Below are 15,072 nucleotides of genomic sequence, written 5' to 3'. Positions count from 1 at the left end.
CAGCTCGCGCCATTCGTATTGTGTGAAAACGAACATTCGTTGACACATGGTGTTTGCAACATGATGCTCTAATATACCCAGAACTAAAAGAAGCCTTAGCAAATGTTAACTAGGCCCAGAGTTTTAAATCATGCCTAACCAAATGGTAGACTATTAAAACTCCTAATATGTTGAGATTGATATTTTATGTTGATTAAGCAAGAAAAATTATAGAAATAACTTAAGATAGTAAAGTTTTATGATTTTCAAGTACGTTGTAGGTAGGCTATATATAATTTGGTTATAACCCTATCTTGGGGTAGATGGGTTGCTGCCAAAGTTGTAAACAAAAACTAGTTAAATGCCCCTGTTGTACAAAACATATTTACAAAAGTATATTTGTGTATCGCCTTTAATAAACTTTGTGATATTAAAGTCGTGCATCATTCAACCAAAGCAAAATAAACTCAGGAAACGCGTCAGTCACGTCACCTTGTGGTGATTTTGCCAAAGTTGTTAACGATTGTTAGCTCGTTGATACACTTGTGGCAAGTAGTTTGCATAGGTAACTACTTGTATCCTAGTTTGTATTATTGTTATGTTTTGCGCTCATCATGATAAGATACAGGACAATGCAACACAATAAACGACTTAAAGCAAATAAAACCTTTTGTAGTTCTGTCAATTTTTGTGTTTCACAGTGACCCTCCAGCTGTCCGCATCGCAAGAAAAATCAGTAAAGTGAGACGCCCCAGTCTTCCACTGTCCCTAGTTTCCAGCAAAACACTTTATGGCATGCCAAAAGGAGATGTAGTCAGCACTTACCTACTCCCATTTGTTTTTGGTATGCCATTAAGTGTTTTGCTCGAAACTTGGGGGAATGGAATACTGGGACGTCTCACATTACTGGTTTTTCTTGCGATGCAGACAGCTGGAGGCTCACTGTGAAACACAAAAATTGGCAGCACTGCAAAAGGTTTTATTTGCTTTTATATAAATGTATTTTTGTGAAATGAAATGCTATATTTTGCTTCAAATTTTTGGGTACTAAAACATGAGCAGAACCTTACTGCAGCAGCGTGAAGCTACTCCTTGTTATCACTGTAGCATAAAGTCTACCGCTACATTATCATGAATTAAATAATACTAAAAAAACATTACAGGCTATCACATATTTTATACATTTATTTTGGCAATACACACATGGACAGGTCACATACGCTGCATCTGGGTATGCCACACACGGCGGTAGACAGTAAGCTGCAGTTGCACCAAATTTTGTCATAACACTATGACCCTCCAGTTGTCCACCTTTTTTTAAGTGAGTAATTCCCTACTTCTACCATCCCTACCCAAAACACAGCCGCGTGCTCTAGTAGAGCGGTGTTGCACTACCGTCTGACATCACTTGGCCAAGCAGCAGACTACATATTTCTCAATTTTATTTTCAGCTCAATGCATCAGTTCATTGAGGGCTACCTCTGCACCAGCCATCATTTTATCACCAAACTTTCCCAACAACTATGATAACAATTTGAATTGTCGTTGGGTCATTAGATCTGGTTCACCGAATCAGCAAGTCGAAATAGTTGTCAATTCTCTCATAACCGAAAGATGCTGCGATCATCTTAGGGTAGGTAGTCTATAACTCTACTGTATATGATAGTTCATTTTTAGTATTCTAATATCATTTTGTTTGTGGGAAGTATATATTAGAGCTGTGTAACAACTGAAACAAAAAAATACTACTGAAGTTTCTTGTTGGTCATGTTCCACTAACATAGACATGAGGCCTATCGAAATAATTTGTTCACAACGATATCATTGTCTTTACTATAGCATATGCTCATGCTCTTAGGCTACTATATGTTGAAGCTTGACTTACAAATCTATCCTGCAGATCAATGACGGTACATTACCATCTTCTCCTGGCTTGGCTCTTTTAAGAGGACATTTCACAGGGAGATTTAAGGCCATTTCTACTTTCGGGGCACTCTATATAGGTTTCCGTACTGACGAAACGGTTACTTACAAAGGATTTCAGCTCACCTACCGCGCATGTCAGTTGACCTTTTATCTTTAGAAAAAAAATATTGTTTACACGTAACACGACAACGTTTTGAGTTTCAACATTTAAGTATCCTACACTAATTGTAGGCTATCGAAGTTAAATATGTAAGGGCAACACATTTATTATATGCTTGTAACAAAGCCAAACGTTTTTTAAAGGCCTTCGAGAGGATAATTTAGGCCCAGTACCAATGAGATTCTCGGGCCTTAAGTCATGTCACTTTAGAAACACGTACTTCATCCAAGGAATACGTGGTGGTTTTTGAAGTTACTGGGTCCTTTAGAAAGATTACGGGCTCAAAATCATTTCGGGCCGGGGTCTAAAAGTATCTCCTGGACCCCTTGTCAACGCAACTGTTTGTGATAGGCGATTATAATATGTTTCTTGTTTTTTTGTTTTTGCTAGATAACTATGTTGATTGTGGTGGAGAGCTGAGGGCCACTGCAGTTCCCCAGAACCTTTCTTCTCCCAATTACCCTGCCAACTACCCTGACGGTGTCTATTGTAAGTGGGTTATTACAGCCCCACCAGGAAGACAAGTGAGGTTAAAAATGTTAACAACAGCGACCGAACCATGCTGCGACGGCATAGTGGTAATTATTTCTGTGTAGTTTTGGCTCTTATAAGATTATAATCTGTGTGGTATTTATTGTAAAGAAACATTTTACATCAAAGCTGAATCACAAAAAGTGGGCCTTCTTACTTTGTTTCTTGGTAGCCTACTTTGTTAAATTCAAAGTGTGTTTATCAGCGTGATTAAGACGTGTTGAAACTGGTCGTTTTTGCTACCGCTACCTGAAAACTTAAATTTGCGATTGCTGATAACTGTTCCATTTCAAAGACTAGGCTACTTTCATGATGGTTGTTGAGTAAGTTACTTATTTATTCTAAACTCTTAGTACTGAATCAGACTTTACTCCGGAAAATTTTTTTTGCAAGACTTTTTAGTGTTTATCATTCGTTACACAGCTTTTTAAAGTAAAAGTGCTTTATGGTTTGGTGTAAAAGTGTTCTACTTGTACTGCTGTTTAACAGCTGGCAGTAGGCCACAACACAATTGCCTACTCCAGTGTAAACCGGTGTAATCTAGTTTTCATCTTCACTTAAAGCAAGTTAAAGTTACTGTTACTGCTGTTAATATAGCTTGTCATTTTTGTGTTTAAACTACTTGGCTGCTTGTATGACGTCACTTTGTCTTTTGTTTGAAGATCATAAATGGCGTAACAAACGATTCGAGTTTATTTTTCCACGTCAGAGGAAACAGAAACATCACCGCGTCTAAAGCCGTGATTTCCACTGGTGGGAAGATCCTGGTTCAATTCCGCTCCGATGAAGCCGTAAACGCAAAAGGATTCATTGGAACCTACCAAAGCAGTGAGAGCAACTTTCTTTTGTTGTGTTAACCCCACAGTGCTCAAGAAAAAACTCAAAATTTCTGAATTTTTTTCAAAAACTCGTGGTACAACCAACAAAGAATATTTAGTGGCAAATTTGTTGCAAACATGCAACATTGGGCTATGGAGGGTCAACTGAAAGTATTTTTTTTGTTTCATTTTTTTCACAAATATTCAATATACTCTTCCAAAGTCATGTATATTCCGAAATTCTTTCGTGGTTTAACTTGCATATTTTCTGTATTTTAATTTAGTTCTTGTCACGATTTCTTTCTATCTCTTACCAGGAAAAAGACTTGGAAAGGTTCAATGACGTAGTTTAATGGGTATAACCGAAAAGCAGTCAATTAAATTCACGGATAGTTCTAGTGGTGAAATGATAATCTAACTTCTTGAAGGACTTTAACGAACGGCTTCTCAAATAACTCTAATTTCGAACACAATTTATATCAGCACCAATTCTCATCTACTTGTATTCAATTACTTCAAATCTCAATCAACAATAATTTCTGCACCTTTTACCAACCCACAACTCATAGCACAACTCTCAGAATCAACTCATCATCATCAACTCATAATAATGGTGCACGGTCGATTGGTCGACAGACATTTGGTCGACAGGACAATTGGTCGACAAGACAGTTGGTCGACAGGACGTTAGGTCGACAGGTTAGGGTTAAGTGCGTAGGGTTAGGGTTAGAGTTAGAGTTAGGTTAGAGTTAAGGTTAGTTAACTAACCCTAACCCTAAAATGAATCGTTCTGTCGACCTAACGTCCTGTCGACCAACTGTCTTGTCGACCAATTGTCTGTCGACCAATTGTCCTGTCGACCAACTGACCGGGTACCATAATAATAATCACGCAAATTACACCACTATTTATAGAGGTTTGTTCGGTCTAGTAACTTCGAGAAGGTTACGTAAGGTTACATCATAAAGACCCATCGTTCTGTCAAGCTGCATTAAACGTAAACAAGCAGAAGCTTAAAAAAGTTTAAAGAATGTCACGTAGGGTAGAAGATTCTAGAAAATACGTTACGTAATAATGATTTCACAATCAGAGGTAAACATCGGTAAACATCTATTGTTAAACATCCTTATGACATCATGACAAACGATATTTGGTGATTGAGAAAAACAACAGAATGTTCGAGATTCTCATCTTACAGAATGATCTAGAATTACGTTACATAACAACGATTTTACAATCAAAGGTTACTACTGGTCATTGACCGACAATAGCATACCGCTCAAGAATTCCATAATTAAAACAGCGCGTTCGGTCAAGATACAAAGCAGCCCGTCGCGAGACCTCGCACATTGATTGTGACAGTTCTAATTTCTGCAGTCTACTGTAGTGATAATTAACAATAATAACAATGTTATTTTTGTCGCTTTACAATTGCTAAGGTAACTTAATAGCCTACCTGTACATGATTTTACTTTTGTAGCATATTTTTGTTGTGGACACGTTACTAGAAGCAAGGACAAACACCATAACTATACCATTTCTGTTCCTATGCTTGTGTTAGGTCTTAGTTCGATTCCAGGTCTGGTCATAATAAAGACTATCTAAACGGTACCGATTGTTTTCTTTCTTGAATAACGCATAAGTTAGAATGCTAATATAATTACATCGCTGGTGTCATGAAAAATACGTAAACGTGCTAAAAAAAACTTTATTTTTGTAGCTCTCAGCTAGCAAAAATTGTCTTTATTATATTGTTTCAAAATCCAGCGACGTTGAATCGATTTAAAAACGGAAAGTTTTACTGGCTTGTTTGGGGAGCAACAGCAAGTGAATCATATCATTATTATTTCATTACTATAGTGCTGGAAAACACATGTATTTTGACGGTGTTATCAACTGTTTAACTTTGCAAAAGCTCAAATCATGTTTAAATTTTGCAGTTTCCAACCACGCAATCCCTGCAACACTATCACCTAATCCAGGTATTTAAGTGTTACTGAATATTTTTTGATTGTGGTTTACTTTGAATATCAGTTTGCTGGTATAGTACTATAGTAGCACCATAGATGACTCTGGTAGCGCCGCTCATTGCTTTCAGGCTTAAAAGTACCGGTAACCGTAATGAATGGATCAAAAATAAATGTTACTTAGAACCTACCTAAAACTTTGAAACTATGCTTTAAAAATAAATTGTTTTGGAATTGGAGCTATTTTTTTAAGTCCTAACATTTTTGTATTTATAGGCTAATACTGTTTCTTTTTTCACGACCTTGGCTTCCACAAACTCGAAGGGAAACGTATTGAAATTTGAAACACTATTTGCCTATTATAACAATCACAACCATGTCAGTAGGTAACCGCGTTTCGTTTACGAAAATATTACGAGCCAAAAACAATTAAAGACAAATCATTGCATTTTAAAAGTGTATTAATGGCGTCCTCTTATATGGTCACAAAGACAAAGGCTTCTACTTTTTAAACAACTTAGTTTAATTTCGATGTGTTTTTTTTCGCAAAGTATGCGGAGGAAATCGTACCGCTCCCAGAGTGGGATACGACAGCATCAGCATGCGGTCGGGTACGAACTTAGGAAGAGGTCGCTTCACATGCGTTTGGACAATATACACCCCACCCGGCCAGCAGGTCCGAGTGTGGTTTGGCTTTGTTTCTTTCCAAAATGTTTGGTGCAAGGTAAGATGTGTGAGTTATACGAAAGTATTCCAGCAATGCTTTGAGATTTTACGTTTGTTACAGTTACATTTTTGTCAGTTGAATTACGTGTGTTGCTCAGAGTACGCAATGCATCGCAGACATAGAAATAGCAGTAGCCAATCAAATAATTTACAGAGTAAGAACTGAATGTGGCAAAATACATGAAACTTTTAACAAGCAATCAAACCAATAAACTAAAGAGAGCCAGTCAAATGGACAATGGTGTCGTACAAGCGTTCTGAAGAGAAGTTGTCAAAATACAACATTGCAATGTTCATCCTAACCTTAATTTATGACTTGCAGTTTGACCAGGATCGGTGTCCAAACTAACGTTTGTCGACGTTGCTTTGATGTTGAAACAACGGGAATTAATTGTTTGCGTCAGCTAACTCCCTGTAATTTTATTTGCTGCCTTTTGAGTTTTGCTATTTTTTTGCTCTGCCCTTTGGGTAAATAGACACTTAAGTCACAATATATCTGTATACTGTTGAGTGTTGAATGTAACTTATTCAGCAGAGTGAAATTTGCAGTTATATCTATTATGAGTCACTGTACCTTGCTGAATTTAAAATTTAAAAATGTCTTGTTTTGGGAAAAATTTTCATAATCTTCAATATGTGTACTTAATTTTTGCCAAAAGAAATGGGCTGACAGATAGCAGTGTGAACCGATATCTTAATATTAAAGCTCCAGCGTAGCTTTCAATTAAACTAAGCTTTTAACTACCCGGTCTTCACCTTTCATTGTTATTGTCAATCAGTTGATTCTAAAAAACTAAAAATTTTAGGTACTTGACGGAAGTTCCGCCACTTCGCCAAAACTCGGTGCATTTAATGGCAAACCCGCCATCTTCTTGAGCTACGTTTCCACTAACGGGGTCCTGAGGGTCGTCTTCGAAGCTGAACCAATAAGAAATGTTGAAACTTTTCACGCATTTTACGAAGTTTACGTTCCGGGTGGTAAATGAATTTATTAAAATTGTTTAGTTTGGAAAGATTTTTTTATCAAATTCCAATTTCTGGTTATGTAAGTAAGCATTTCTTAAATGTTGAAGTCCAAATGCGCTCTTCTTGGCATATTCAGATAAAAAAAAACTTTGTAAAGCACGTGTGAGATCAAAAGTTAATGAGTTGTCTATGCTGCAATCTTTTTCTTACGCGGGTAATTACTTTGTGGAGGTTGCAGGCAGTCCCTTTGAGAGGCTAATTTGGACCTAGTACAAATAACATTATCTGGCCTCTAAAACAAGACAACACTATAAAAATGCACAATGACAAAATATATGCGATGTGTTCGTAACTTTACCATCCCATTGGAAAATTTTAGAGCCTCTGAATTTATTTCTGGCCTAGGTCCACAATTACCCCCTCTACCTCTCTACCAAAGCTTCTGTTTGCAGATGATGAACGAACATCTTCATGCGGTGGAAGATTCACCGCGACCAGTTCCTTACAATTTATTTCAACTCCTAACTGGCCAGGGGATTACCCAAGTAATTCCCGCTGCACATGGGTCATATATTCTGGTGGGAAACACAAATACGTTTATTTGTACCTCCTTGGAATATTGGTTGAAAATGGAAATGATAAGTTAGAGGTAAGCGCGAATATAATACATTTTTCTACTTAAAAAAACATAGAAAATTTTAATGATTGGTATAGATTTAGCTTTACTTTACTTCCAACAAACTGCAATATATGTATGAAAAATAAACTTTATTTCAAGATAGTAAGTAGTTATAGTTTCTCCCAGCATGGAGATTTTTACTGTTAACTAATTTTCATTGGTTTCTAAAAAAAATTCGGTGTTGTTAAATCACAAACTTTTCATAGCATTTATTCCTCATGGTAAGCACATAACCACTGGTAGCCTATAATTTACTTCATCAGTCACGATCATCATTATCATTAGGCTACTCATCATCATCATGAACAATCTGACTGGGACGCAACGAAGTTTCTTCATTTGAAGTCTACATGATTAAAACCTTTTATCACACCTCAAGACTTTCTTAGCTTTCTCATAAGAAAACAGTTTTGTATTTCCACAGATTTATGATGGAAATTTAAAGAGAAGAATGGTAACTCTCAGCGGGAGGTCGAACAACATAATCACTGCAATCAGCAAGACTTCCAATCTCAGTATTCTCTTTACCTCTGATGGTAAAACAAACTATGGGGGATTCAGAGCATCCTATGAATCAAAGTCCGAACCACATCCTTCTGAATTGCTTTTTAATTGATTCAGTTGCCCTTCAGCTTGCTGTTGTAAAGTCAGCTTCTAGCAGTATTATTTTGACAATGAATCATTGTAAAATAATGTATGTTTTGCATGGAAATGTACAGTAGGCTACAACAAATGATCTTTACCTGGACGGAGTGTATTGTTCAACAAAGGTACAGTAAAACGTAAATAAATGAACAAATTCTCGAAGTGAGATTTGAGCAAGTTATGTGATTAACCTAATGCAAGTTATCTTCGACCGGCATTCCGCAAAACACCATTGCTATGTAAAAGAGTGTTAGGCTAAGTGTTCGGCATAGAAGTCTTTAGGCCTACTTTTACATGATACACGATTGGAATTGCGGTAAAGCTATATATCTCTTAATAACAATACCAGCAGCAGTATGCATGTTAGCTGGTTCAAGTGTGACAGTTCTGTGCAAGCTTAACTTTAGTCTGATTTTTTTGGTCAGCAATTTACAGCGACAGCACAGTAAGCCTGAAATCTCACTGAAGTAAACCTTAAAATCAAAAACGCGATGGAATTTATGGTTTTCTTACAAAATTTGCTTTTTCTAAGTTTTGTTTTGCGTCCTCAAAACTTTTAAATGCAAGAATTTTTGCTACAAATAAAAATTGACAACCCACTCAAAGGTGATGTTTAGGAGAATTCTTCATCTGACATGGCTAAATCACAACTAGTTCTATCCACCACATACAAGTGGCCTACAAAGGTTGAAATGGCCACGGATTCTCTTCAAAAGTGTGAAGACAAAAATTGGAAATCGGGATTCAAATTTAAACAAACTTGTCAACCAGAAAATTGTCAGTAAAATTTATTGAAAAGGTTGAGATGTTAAATATCAATTGCGTGGCTTACTTTCATTTTTCTTCGGAGATACGCAAGGAATCCACGTACACTCAAGTACGATTAATAAAATCAATTTATTTCTTCAAGATTTAAAAATCGCAATGCGTTCCTTCTGAACATTCCTCAAAGGACCATACTTGGAAAATTATTGAATACGGGAATAAAGTTTTACTTGATGTGATACTACCTTTCTTTTGAACTTGAACAGATCTCCATACTTGCTGTCAAGTAAAAGATTTTTGGTACCGGTAGTTCAATCAGTGACGTAGTTAGAAAGAAAATTGTAGGGGACAAAAGAAACTTTTGAGGGAGCAAATATTTTAATGATTGAAACAAAGAGTTTATTTAATGATACAGCTACTCAATGCAGCCAAACATTTATGAGCGTCATTCAACTTGTAATACAATGTCATTAAAACGTTGTAATTGTAGTAAAAACATATTTTGAGGGGCTATTGCTCTCCCCACAATAGCTACGCCCCTGGTTAAACGGGGATGATTACTATTGGAAGCAAAAAACGTCTGCGGACATTAAATCAATAAAAAAAGCATTAACTTTGCTAGCTGGAAGAATGCTTACCCGTCTCTGTGTGAACCAAGTCACTGAGTAAAATCTGAGCCACTAAAAAGCTAAAAATAAACCACACAACGTTAGATACACAGGACAAAGTACAGTTTTTTCATTTCCCAAAATAGCAGTTATTAGGCTACTTAAAAATTGCTACCATTTTCAAGTTAAATGTCTTTATTCAAATGAAAAAAAGTCTTACAAACGGAAATGTATCAGTTCAAACTAATCAAACCAGAACTTTCTTGAACAACATCATTAAAAGCAGTCAAGGTTTTTTGGCCACGTCAGAAAAAACAATTAGAACACACTGGTTTTGTTGAAAAATCAAAGGAAAAGAATGAGATGAAAAACAGCGCCTCACTTTTGTCAATCCTTCAAGAGTCATCTTCACGTTACAAGCAATTTTGTTTCATTCAGTCAAATACATATTGGGATAAATCAAAAGAACTGTGTATGAACGCCTAAGCTTGAAATAGGCATGATAATGTAAAAGTCTTTTACAGGTAACCTATATTTTGATTGTTTATTTAACAGAAAGTCGCAAAGTTTGATTCGATAACAGTTGAACCAATTTTTATGGCTGGAAGGTCAGTATAGTTGAGCAACAAACCTAATAAAAGGCTACAAAGTTTAGCTATTTTTCCTTCGAAGCTAATTACAACCTAACCCTGCCTCAGCTGCCAGCATGACAATTGAAACACAGAGACGGTCAAGGTCATTGTGGCAAAATAATTAAACCACAATCAATGTTTAAGAGTTCACCGTAAACATTCTTGCAGAAGACACTTTCCCTCGTTGTTTAGTAATTTTTTTTTTATCATACGCCAAATTGATTTGAACAGTAATTTGGCAACAAACAACGTTAAAAGCAGCTTACATAACCCAAGCTATGCTTTTTGTAACTTATGTTTGTGTAGGCGCTAAAAAGATGTCATTGGAATAGCACCACAAAATAAAGAGAGCAGAAAAATCAGTTAACCCTTAGAAGGTTGGGCTCTCTGGAGTCTTGCTCAGTTTTGGGGGGGGGGGGGGGCTGTCGATTCTTCTTATGCTTTAGGAGTGATATCTCTGTTATTTTTTAAAGCACGGTTTCAAAACTTGGGATTCACTTTGTAAAATTATTTACGCTGAGCATATCTGAAAATTAAAACTATATGAGTTTTAGAACTGCTCATATACGCTGAAATGTTGAGGTGACTTATGACGTTTGGGTTATTTGGTATTTTTTGGTAGAGTAATGAAGAACGTGCATTGCAATGTTGTGATTAAATTTTTTTTTACATAATCTCAATTTGAATCATTTGATTAACGAATCATTTGATTAACGAGGCCAAATTAATTACTTTCATCCAGCTGGTGGGAAAATTTTGATCAATAGAATATGAAATATTTCAGGGGATGTGCTGAGAAATGCCTTATATCTCTCAATTTATAACCTTTATTCGCTCAAAATTTCAGCTCAATAGAGGTGAATAAAAGTTAGAAAAAGTCAAGAAGTCTCATATTCGCAGCCTCAGTGGTTTTAGAGATACAAATGTTGATACAAAAAGTTGAATTGACAGCCCCCCCCCAACCTTCAAAGGGTTAAACATAATATCATGTTACTGATTAGCAGAAGATGATGGTAAAAATACAAAGCTAGTCATTGAAATAGATTTGTTGTTTTTTTCTCAGAAGTGCTAGAAAGCTTTAGTTTAAATTTCTTAACTACAGTCAAACTTCGATACTATGCCACCCTTTGGGACTGAGAGAAAGTGGCACAGTAGCGACAGTTTGTAAGAACAGCCTTGTGATGTGACCACGTAATGCCACGTTGTGCTGTACGATCATAATTGTACGAGGAAATCCAATCTGAGCCAGATGATGTTAATCTGCTCGAGATCTGGGAAGCGCTGCCTGCCGAGGAAAAGATGCACCAGAACAAAGAGATCGAGCTGTCTGACTTTCTTGAAGCTGATGAGCGCCTCGAGACTGGTGGATCTTTCACACTGGATGAGATTGCGAAGGAGATGTTGCGCAGCGAGGAGCCGGTTGAAAGCGAAGATGATGAGATAACTGTTGAGGAGGAAATCGTTTCGTTCGAGGACGCTCAGCGGGCATGGAGCACTGTCTGGAAGTTCATGCAGCAGAGAAGCGGGAAGCCCATCAGTGTGATGCGATCGGATAGCTATAGACGACGAGGTGTGCGAAATTCGCCGAAAGAACATGCGCCAGCTGACGATTCCTCGTAGTTTTGGGCTGAGCTACAGTAGATAACTTGAAAGAACACATTATATGCACATACATTACATATACTTTTGCCGTTTTACAACCGTTTAATCGTTTCGTTTGTACCGTTAATTGTTTCGTTAATACAGTAATACTGTACTCTCATGTGGCATATTAGCGAGGGTGAGGGGTGGCACAGTAAATATATTCTCTATTGAATTTAGCTGGTGACGATCAAAAGTGGTATAGTAGCGAGGGTGGCATAATAGCAAGGTGGCATAGTATCGAAGTTTGACTGTATATCAAATCTAGGGGTGTTTGGAACAAAAGGCGTTGTACTTCGCATTGTGACGTTTTCTTTCGAATGAAATCTTGAATTTAAATAACATCGTTTCAACTCAACTTTCACAAAGTAGCCTAAAATTTTGCACAGCTTTACGCAAATAAAGTTGCTTCCTTTTGCATATGCGGAAAAATTAATCATCGATTCCCATTTATGAACAAGAAAGTGTATCTAATCTAACATAATACAAAAAATAGGAATTTTTTACAACTAATGTAGAAGGATGCTTTCTTTTAGTATTTACTATATTCTACGGAATTGCATCTAAATTCTCTTAACAATGATAAAATGATAAATTAGCGACAAAGTTTGACCTCTTTTGCAGTAACAATATCTTCCACATTAGGCCTATCTCTTTATATGTCAGAGTAAGAAAAATTGATAAACTTAATTAAAAACTAAATCAATCAAAATAGAATTCTATAACAACCTTTTGAACTTGGTGACTATCACATAGCAGCTAAAGTAGCAAAACAAAATATTTCACTAGACATCATTTTATTTCGAACTTATTTCACCTTTACTAGCCTACTATGTTGCTTGTTTATGACAATTTCAGTAAAGTGAACTAGATTGGAGAAAAAAGTTGTTCTTGTATTAGGAATATAATTTAGCCTATAGGGCATCCCAAGATGCAAACATTCCGGAAAAGAAATTACAGAAAGACGGAAACATAGACGTAAAAGAAGAGCCTAGGACTAGATCCGATAACATATTAACTGAAACTAGAGAATAAAATGGTTGGACCGCCTGGTCAATCAAAAAATAAAGAGCTCAAAATGTAGATACAAACATATGTTTAGCAAACGTTGTGAAAACTAAACTGTAAGCTTAAATTTTAGACGGAAAGGCAAGGAAGCCAATCTTCGTGTCCACCTTCAGCCATGCTTTTAAGTGTCTTGCGAAAGACACAGCCACATGCTCTTGAGCGGTATCGAACCAGCGCCTTTCGAACGTCTAACCAGGGGGCACTCACCATTCGGCTGTGCTGCAGGCATCCGGTTTTATATCGAGGGGTCAAATTGACGAACAAATTAAATTGTATCAAAAGCAAGTCGATGCAATCGTTATTCAAGCTTCATTTTTGAACTAAGTGTTGCATTGTGATATTTTGCAGGCAAACGTTTGCGAGAGCACAATGATGTTGCATATACGTGAAAAAGAGTTAGTTTTGCTTTTGCTACTATTTCTTCTTCCAGATGTTTCCCAAGCCATTTTCAGTGAGTAACAATAGCTTTCTTGATTAAAAGGATTTAACTTTGCTCGGGTAAGAGGTTAATCCTTTTCAAAAAACAATAAAATAAGTTTTTTGGGAACTGTATGTATAGGCCTACCAAAATCTGTAATGCAAAAATCAGCCTTCCAGTGCAGTCCGGGAACATCGTGAATCTGGGGCGGTAAAAAGGTGGACCTTCGCCCCAAAAGCTTATGCGACCATGACGCGTATAATTAACCAGTTGATGTTCATATTTTTTTTTGAAAATGCCAATGATAAGTTAGAGGTAAGGTTGGAAATTAGCCTACTGAAATATATTTTTGCATTTAAAAGCATAAAAACGTTTAGTGACTGGCATAGATTTAACTTTACTTTACTTCCAACAAACTGCAACATTTGTATGAAAAGTAAGCTCCTCTTCACCAGTAAGCAACTATGGTTCATCTAAGCATGGAAATCTGTTACTGTTAATTTTCATTGGTTGCCAAAAGAAATTCTGTGTTGTTAATCACAAAATTTTCATAACATTTATTCCTCCTTCTTAGTACACAACCAGTGATAACCTACAATTTACTTCATCAGTCACAATCATCATCATCATCATTATTCATCATCATCATGAACAATCTGATTGAAAAGCAACGAAATTTTTTATTTGAAGTTTACACGATTTAGACCTTTTATCACACCTCAAGACTTTCCTAGCTTGCTCACAAGAAAACAACTTTTGTATTTCCACAGATTTATGATGGAAATTTAAAGAGAAGAACGTTAACACTCGGTGGAAGGTTAAACAACAGGATCACTGCAATCAGCAAAACTTCCTATCTTAGTGTCTTGTTTACCTCAAACGGTAAAACAAACTACGGGGATTCAGAGCATCATATGAATCAAAGAATGAACCTCACCCATCTGACTTGCTTTTCAATTAATTCATTTGGGCTACCCCTTAGCCTGCTGCGTAAAATCAGCTACTAGCAGTAGCCTATCATTTTAACGTTGATTATTATATAAGATAATGTTATTTTTTGCCAGGAAATGTACAGTGCAATAAAAGATGTTTAAATGGATGAAGTGTGTTACAAGCGATACAAGAATGATTGCGAGTAACTTATACGGCTTGAAACAGATCACATGACTTATAGAATATACAGGCATGTGACAAACAATTAGAACACACACAAAAGGAACGATGAGCCACAGGCAAGTAACTGGCGGTTGAGAGATGGATTGTTACGTTTCATTCTTAAGGCTTCCATAATCTTAGTCTAAAATTCAGATCTGCGTCGAAAAAGATTCTTGATCGACCAATTTAAAATCATCTCCCGAGGCAAATTTATCGTACAATTTTCATTTTATGTATATTGCAGATTTAAGTAATTGCTGATGAGGACACACGTACGTGTCGAAAACGTTTGAGTTGATTTTTTTGATTATGTTATATCTTTGTGTTATAAAACATGTTAAACCCGCTAAGGTTACTTTGTTTGGTTTGTCTGTGGTTCAACAAAGCA

The sequence above is a fragment of the Aplidium turbinatum genome, chromosome 10 (assembly GCF_918807975.1).
Source record: "Aplidium turbinatum chromosome 10, kaAplTurb1.1, whole genome shotgun sequence".
NCBI lineage: Eukaryota > Metazoa > Chordata > Ascidiacea > Aplousobranchia > Polyclinidae > Aplidium > Aplidium turbinatum.
Note: the sequence above shows the minus strand (reverse complement) of the source record.